Here is a 9256-nt window from a genome sequence, read left to right as displayed (position 1 = left end):
TTCACAATCTTATCTCCAATCCAATCTCTTTGATTTTCCACCGTTAATTCTTCCATTCTTGTATCTTCCACGATTCCAAGCTCTCTCTCTTATCTTCTCTTAAATCCCATATTTTCCCCAGATTTTTTTCTTTCTTTTCCTCCCCTTTTCTCAGGAAGAACGAGAAAGGAAACTTGTTTAAGGTATACCCAGATCTTGTTCACTTCTTGCTTCAGTTTTTATCGTTTTCACAAGTTTGTAAACTGTAGGTTTCTCTTGATTTTCTGAATATCCTCTGTTCTATTACTTGGGTGTTTGTTTCTCAGGAAAAAAGAGAGAACCTTTTTACTTCTTGGGGTCCAGTTTTTCATCATTGTCTCAAGGTTTTGAACAATGGTTCCTCTTGAATTTCTGAAACAAGGGGAAATATTTGGTCTGGAAGAGTGATTTCAATCAAAGATCCAAGCTTTAGTGAAAGAAAAGAAATGAAAATCTAGTGTGATGTTTGTGAAAGAGCACAAGCAACAGTGATATGTTGTGCAGATGAGGCTGCACTTTGTGCTAAATGTGACATTGAAGTTCATGCAGCTAACAAGCTTGCAAGCAAGCACCAAAGGCTTCTCCTTCAGTGCCTTTCCAACAAGCTTCCTCCTTGTGATATTTGCCAGGTTCAGAATTTCGCTTTTTCTGGTTTATTTCATGAATTTTTTGTAATCTTATTTATCACTAGCGTTACGAAATCCGAACATAGTAATAGTATAAGAAATTATCACGTCGTACTATGGATTTGAATCCTCTTAATACATGCTGAGTTTGAATGTTCTAACATAGACTGTGAATCTTGTGCATATATGTCATACAGGACAAAGCAGTTTTCATCTTTTGTGTTGAAGATAGAGCCCTTTTCTACCGTGATTGCGACGAACAGATCCATCCTGTCGGTAGCCTTGCCGCGAACCACCAAAGTTCCTCGCCACCGAAATCTGAGTCGCCTTGAGTTCGAGTTGCAATAAAAAGACTGAAAACAATGTGTTGGAGCCACCCAACAAGAGTGCACCTCAGACTTCAATGAAAACGCCGCAACATCAGCACTCAAGCTTTGCTTCCCAATGGGCTGTTGATGATCTGTTAGAACTCTCGGACATTCAATCTCTAAACAAGGTGAGAAACTATTATTAATCCAACACTACGATTCGAGTTCGATTGAATTTTATTCGTCTTCCAATAATTTTTTTGTTCCTTGTTTTGTTGCAAAAGAGCAGTTTGAGCTTGGAGAGCTTGAATGGCTGGCAGACATTGGTCTTTTCGGTGATCAATTGCCTCAGGAGGCTTTAGCACATACCGACCTACCCATGCCTCTTAAGAAGCCTAGAATCGAGATCCCAGACGATGACGACGAGTACTTCATGGTCCCTGATCTAGGATGAGGTTGTATGTGATGTGATCAAACTATATAGTTTCACATGTACGCATAGCATCTCGTCTTGCTTTCTGATTATGTTGCCTTCGTTTTTCTTTATAGGAACAAGTTTTCGATGCGCTTTCGAACATGAACATACATATATGATCTTCAAGTTCATGGGAAATCATACTGCAATTTCATATAGATTTGGCTTGATCAATTCTAGAAGAGTTGTTTTTGAGGTGAATAAGATACTATTTGTTCAAAATCTTTTTAGCCTATTAATATATATATACGTTTTACAGAAATTGTTTGGAACCCGAATCTTTTAGGAAGAATAATAGTCTTTTATACTACTGATGTTACTCAACATATTAATGAAAGTTATAGTTGTGTTTCAATCCCATTAAGGAGAATAATATTCTCTTTTACTATTGGATTTACATGTAATTCCCGTTGAGTGACTCATATACCAAAATTAGATGTGCGACGTGAGTCGGTCCGGTTTAGTCGGGAAGAAGACTTGGAACCTGAAGACAACAAAAAGAATTAAAAAAATTAAATAAATAATTTGAACCATGGACAATCTAGTGACAGCTCCATGCTTGTTTCACCAAATTACAAAATTTTTGTATAATATTTTTGTTGATAGAAAGTAGGTTGAAAGGAGTAAGATCAAATTTTGTGCCTTAGATAAGAAACCAGTTCACTATCTTTCTACTTGATGTTCAGCGTCTTTACTTTATTATCATCGTGTAAATTATACCATCTAAATGTAACTGTTTATACCTTATGCCCCCTAACTTACGTTACCATCAAATAAATCTTCAAAGAAACGGATTCGATCTCATCCTCTTCTTCGAATTCCGTTGTCGTTGCAATGGTTTTAGCTTCATGTTCGCACTTGTTCATTTGATAAGGTTGAGGTCGGACACCAGAGCTCTTCAAGCGTTGAGACGTTCTATTGACCCCAACATGATTCCACCGTCGTCGTACATCAGTTCGTGGGATTTCTCGGTGGATCACTGTTTCGTTTCCTGAGATGAAAACTTCTATAGCTCTAAGCCATATTTGTTTTGTATGCAAGATTTACACATGATCCATTGAGACAGCAGAAAAAGCAATGTTTTATTTTATTTAAGCATTGCAAAAAAATAATGAATTTTAAAGCACAATGAGAAGACAACAACATTTTATTAAAATATTAACAAATATAATGATGATGACGGTGAAATATAAAATTATAGATAATATGATTTTTAGTGTTATATTTTCTTACTTATTTGAATTATGTTTTTGTAATATAATTAATGAGATAAATAATAATGATAAAGTATGCATATTAAGTATAAATATAAAGATAAATAAATAAATTATTGTATATAGAAGATATAATAAATATTATATATTAGATAACAAAAATAATTTACATCTTTTTATTATTATGAATATCTATGAAGAATTTCCACAATGTAAACATTTAGTTAAATGTTGATGTAAAATTTTAATATATTTTTACATAAATTATGTAAAATTAATATTAATTAAAATTAAATAATACATGATATATTAAATACTCAAGTAATATATTATCAACAAATAGAATTTTTATATAAATAATTTTTATTTAAATATTTAGAATTTCACTTGTTAAAAAACAAATATAAAACAAGGACAATTTGGTAAAATATACATTCCAGTAATCTTTTATTCCTCAAACCAAACACTGTAATCTTACATTCCTGCCAAACCAACCAAACACAGTAATGTAACATTCCCAGTAATCCTATTCCCTGGTAATCTTTTATTCCCACTGGTAATCTTACATTCCGTGAACCAAACACACCCTTAGGGTAAGGAATCTTAACCTTCCCTTGCTTAAATAGCCCCTCTTTAATTTCAATATCAGTGTCGATAGCTATTTTCGTCCGAGTTTATATTATATTATATTTATATTATTAGTATTATATTATTATTATAATTATTATTATTAAATAATACATTTATTACAGGAAAACCAAATACAAAATAAAGTTGACCTGGAGGCCCAATTTACAACAAGAACCAGTCCAAGCCCAGACCCGGAAGCCCAACAACCAAACCGGAGAAGGCCCAAGACCCATCTAGGGTTTCATCATCTTCTCCAGTCACCGCTAGCTCCCTCAACCGTTGGACCTGGTGAGATCCAACGACCCAGATTTGACCAGCAGAAACCCTAGGGTTTTATTACAACCCTAGGGCTATTTCGGTCGCCGTCATAGCTTGATGATGAACTCACCGACGCCGCCTCCATGTGTTCCATTCAGCCATCACCACAAAGACACCGTCATTGAAGACGCATGCCAAGATCGAAGGAGATCTGGGTGCATTTAATGCACCCAACTTACTCACCGCACACCTCACTGCCCTTAGGGCGAGTCACCACCGTAGCTCCGGTGACTCACCGGGGTTCCCTCTATTAATCGATCCGAAGGATGCATCAATAGGGCCTATAAAAGGCCGTCGAACCTATAAGAGAAGAACCAACATAGAGCAAGCAACAAATACACAGCAACCAACCAACAAACAAAATAGAGAAAAGTAGAGAAGAAGAAAAGCCTTACCCTCGAAGCCTCAGCCGTCATCAGAAGCTACAAACATCACCGGAGAAAATATTTTTCGAAAGTAAAATTTAAAGATCTACTTTGATAGGATAGTTTTTAGTTGAAAACAAGGTCGAACGGTGGTCGACCAGTGGTTGTGTTTCCTCCAGTGGAGGATTCTAAAGAGAGACGAGAGAGAAATTTTATTTCTCTCTTAAAGAGATAGAAGAATTGAAAAAATGAGAATGATTAGGCCTTTTGGGGCCAAATTTGGGTATTTATACCCCTTACCAAACGACGCCGATTTGGGTAAGGGGTATTTGTGTAATTCACGAATGGGAAAACCCCTTGCGTAGTCCTTCTAGTTTTGTAACCTTTCAATTTAGTCACTGGAATTAATTTGTGTGCTTTATAATTTGGTTTTCAAATTTTATTTTATTTTATTTTAATCATTAATCGCATGCATATATATTTTAAAATACTATACGTAAACCCTTAGGTTTTAATAATTTACATTTTAATCCTTATTAGTAATAAAGGTTAATTTATACTATTAGTACTTGTATTTCATAATATTTTACTTTAGGGTTATTAATTTAGATATTTTGCATTTTAATCTATATAATTTTTAATATTTATTTTATTTTTTTATTCGGTTATATTATTTTATACAATGAATTATAAAAATATTTCCTTAACTTATTAAGGATGTATTTTAGATAATTATTGGCATAAAATAATACCTTTAATATTAATTAGGAATCATAAAACTAAATTAAATACAAATTTGTTAATTTACTACAAAGGCGTTAATTAATAAACAAGGTACCAATTTTGGGCGTTGTGAGGGTGTTAATCCTTCCCCACACGTAACCGACTCCCGAACTCATTTCAGGTAAGCAGACCCTTTTTGTGTTATTTTAATATTATTTGTTATAAACTTTATTAAAATAACATAACATTTTGGTGACAGATCACACCTCGACAAATGATTAGTGGCGACTCCTCAAATTTGTGTTTTATTTGATTCAAAGAAGAAAAACACTTACTTTCTCGAGATGAGATTTAGAAAGCAACAACACTTGTTTTTGCCAGGCAAATACCATCTCGACAGCTTGTCGACTCCGCTGGGGACATTTTTTTTAAGAGAGTCAAGCCACCAGTTTATTAATTAATTGTCTTTGCAATAAAATTATAAATTTGTTTTAATCCCTTAATTATTTTAATAAATAGTTGTACTAACCTGTTTTTTATGTTTCCATATTTAATTATGGTTTTTTAGAATAAATTAGTATGGTGTACATTGTTTTTCATATTTCTACTTTTCCTCACACATTGTGCACTGCATTAATGACATGAGCTAAAACACTGCTCTGGACCATTTAGCTTGGATTAGAAACTGCTCCCTCGTGTGGTTTTCACCTCCTTATGGGATAAGAGACCATTCTTTGAGCTTACACTTTATGTTCCTCGTGTGGTTTTCACCTCCATATGGACATAAGGAAGTATGTTCCTTAGAATTGAACTCGATCTGAAAGTCTGTAATGGACCAGGATTGAGGGCTTGACAGTCTAAGGGGGCACCAACAAAGGACAATTCGATGGCCCTTTTTACCTTAGAGCTAAAACCCACCATATAATAAACTTAGAACTTGAGTCTAGGTGGAGCCTAACCCAAAAAGAGTATTGTAAGGTTAGCACACAAGGAAAAGCATGTTGAGTCTTTTAATTTACTTAGTATTACTTTATTTTCTGAATAAATGTATGCGAACTAGAAATCATGCGGTTAGGTTTATCTTTCCAAATAAGCATGTGAACCAGATTGCATGAAGTTAGGATTTTCTGACTAATTATTCTTGATTAATTTTATATTTTTCATTCTGCATTGCATTTTTGATACCATGGTGTTGATTCATGATTGATGTCCATATAGAGAGATGGAAATATAAAATAAATAGTCCAACATAAAGTAGAAGACAATGCAGTTGTTCTAAGATGGTCTGAGCACTCTCAAATTGTAAAGGGAAATAGCTTATCACCAAGATACATGTCACATCTGATGTGTTATACTCATATCAATGTCCGCCAAAACAATCTGAGTGAGTTGAAAGAAATATGGGGAAAATGGGAAATAACTGACAAGCAACTATTTTATCAGTTATACAGTGACATTATTTATCTCGTAGACATCCCTAATGATCCACATTTGTTCAGAGTTTTATCACAATTTTGGAATCCCGCCTACAATTGTTTTACCTTTGGCAGAGATGATATTTAACACCTAATATGGAGGAATATCGAGCTCTTATTCGTTGTACGAGATTCCAGGAAGATAAGGTATATGTCAAGCCACCTAATACTGTTTCTTTTAAGAAAGGACTCTTAATGACTGGAATAAGTGAAGAGTGGGTCACAAGAAATATCAAAAAGAAGGGTGATAGTGAATGTATCACTTGGACTGCTCTGAGAGAAATAATCTACTAACATCCGGACAAAAGAAAGAAGATTGATATATTGGCTTTAGGTATTTATGGACTTATAATTTTTTCAAAGATCCTGGGGCATGTGGATATATCAACATTGGACTTGTTTGAAAGATTGGATCAGAATATAGATCCCGTTCCAGCTATTTTAGCTGAAACATTTTGTTCTTTGAATTTATGCAGTCATGAAGGAGATGGACGTTTTATAGGTTGTGCACCTTTGTTGATGGTATGGATTTATAATCATCTCAAGCTTGAGAAAAGAGCACCTGGCCAAGTATTTCTGGAAGATTTTTCACCCCTGCAAGATTTTCTTTCCCGAGAATGGCCCAAAGGTTACGATAAACAAAAATGGGTGAATATTTTCAAAAATCTTAAAGACAATGATGTATTATGGCGAGCCTTATGGAATAATTCTTCAAATATATTGTATAGATGTGGAGAACATGATTGGGTTCCTCTACTAGGCATCTGGGGTTCCATAGGATATGCATCATTAATGGTTTCCAGACAATAAGGATCAAGGTAATTTATTCCTGCAACATCAGGTTTATCTGAATTAGAGTTTTCATTTAGAGGTGATTAGTACAAGAATAAAGTCAAAAGGGTCGTTGATGCTTGGAAAAGGACTCATCGAGTAAATTTGTTCACTTTTAGTCAGAAGCTTTCATAAGAATACGAGCAATGGAGAATAAGCCGAGTCAATGAAAACCTCCCAATGGTTAATCTTGAGAATGTTCAACCTATCAAAGAACATTTGAGAGCTATACCATCTCCATTAGAGTTGGCAAGACAGGACTTCGAGAATGAAAGGAAATAATGGAGAAAAACTCTGCAAAAATTAGAAGAGGAAGTATACCATAAAGAAATCGAAATAGACATCCATAAAGGATGAGCATATCAAGTTAGCAAGGTTGAAAAGTAGCTCAGATTAGATTTTAATGATCTCCAGTCATCCTATCAACAGATGGTAAAGACTCATGTTATAGAAAGTTCAAGAAAATTACTTGTTGAATGGAAACAATAATCGAAAGGTTTGAAAATAAAAGCTGAAGAAAGCAAGGAAGAGCTCAAATAAAGTAAACATCATGCCAATATTCTTTCCAAAGAAAATGAGGCATTAGAGCAACAATTTCTAGAAAATCAAGCCCAAAATCAGAAACTAAAAGGAAAGATCTTAAGGTTGTAGACAACACTGTAAATCCAAGATAGTAACCCTGAAGTTAAAAGCCTGAGAAAGCAAGTAAATGAACTTGAGGCCATGGTCCAAGATCTTCATAGGAGGGAAAATGAACTCCCTATTGTCCCTTATGATGGAATTTTGCAATGGAACTATCGCTGGGAACGTGCTCACTAGAAATTCAAACAAATGGATGATCTTATTGCAAAATATTTGGAGCAAGCTCAGGGAGTTAGCACAATACTTGGTTGATTTAGTATATGAAGCTACTACTTTAGGTGAAGGATTAGAGCCTGAAACCGAAGAAGCTCATAAGAGTTTTGAGTTACTTGAGCATATACAACAGTTAGGGGAAATTGCTCAGATGTATCTGTGATCTTGCATAAGCAATTTTATTTTTTCGTATATAACATTTTACATTACATTTTATTTATCATATTCATTAATAAAACATCCACATTCATTAAAAGGGTTTTTTTATTTTTCAAAGAATACTGGACACCTCTAGGCATCCATACAGTACTAGAAAAAATTTAATGGACGATAAGATTGCCCAGATCGAAAGGACTCAGCTTGAGATGAAAGAAAGCTCAGGAAGTAATGTATGAACAAATGTTGAAATCCCATAATGATATGATGGAAAAATTTTCAAGTATGTTGCAAGGAATGAGTATGGACCAAGAAAATACACCAGCTATTGGTACTGCCACTAAAGAACCTTTGTACCCTCTAGGTTTCACACCACAAGCAGATCGTCAAAAAACTCTAGTTATTGAAGAACCTATATACCCTCCAGTCTCTATACTATCTTATGTTAAGGCCCAACATGGAATGGCTACTCAGTCAGAAAGAGTAAACTTACCTAGTGCCTCTACAAACCAACAACAAGATGAAGATGTTCCGGATTTAGATCAAGAAGGCAAGAAATAGTCAAATAAAAAATTGGAACAACTAACAGAAGAGGTTAGGATTATGAAAGAGGGCCCTAACATGTACGGAATTAAGGCTAAAGAATTAAGTTTGGTGCCTGATTTGGTGTTACCAACTAAATTCAAGATTCCAAAATTTGAAAAATTCGATGGCACGAAATGTCCTTCTGCTCATATCACATTGTTTTGCAAAAAAATGAAAGGTTATATAAGAAATGATCAACTACTGATTCATTGTTTCCAAGAAAGCTTAACATGTTCAGCCATTCGATGGTACAAACAATTAAGTAGAGATCATATTAAATCTTGGAAAGATTTGGAAAAATATTTTCTTGAACAATACAAGCATGTGAAGGATATAAGACCCAATCAAATGGTTCTACAGAACATGTAAAAGAAATCCAATGAGAGTTTCAAACATTATCCCCAGAGATAGAAGGACATAATTCTACAAGTACATCCACCCATGGAAGAACAAGAGACAAATGTGTTCTTTGTAAACACTTTAAAAGCTCCTTTCTTTACACACCTAATAGGAGGTTCCTTTAAGAGCTTCGCTGATATAGTCACAGCCGGTGAGATGATTGAAATGGCAGTTAAAAGTGGGAAACTTGATAGTGGAGAATTCAACAAGAAAACACCAATGAAAAAGAATAAAGTAAATCACGAGAGGAAATATGAATCCAATAATATCACGATGTC

General features: G+C 34.4%; 1 pseudogene; it reads left to right on the top strand.

Moving 5' to 3' along the window:
- The first annotated feature begins 464 nt into the window (after positions 1–464).
- On the top strand, positions 465–1413 carry LOC120215524 (annotated as a pseudogene).
- Positions 1414–9256: the final 7843 nt, after the last annotated feature.

The sequence above is a fragment of the Hibiscus syriacus genome, unplaced genomic scaffold (assembly GCF_006381635.1).
Source record: "Hibiscus syriacus cultivar Baekdansim isolate YM2019G1 unplaced genomic scaffold, ASM638163v2 tig00110123_pilon, whole genome shotgun sequence".
NCBI lineage: Eukaryota > Viridiplantae > Streptophyta > Magnoliopsida > Malvales > Malvaceae > Hibiscus > Hibiscus syriacus.
Note: the sequence above shows the minus strand (reverse complement) of the source record. Positions and strands in the feature narration are given on the sequence as shown.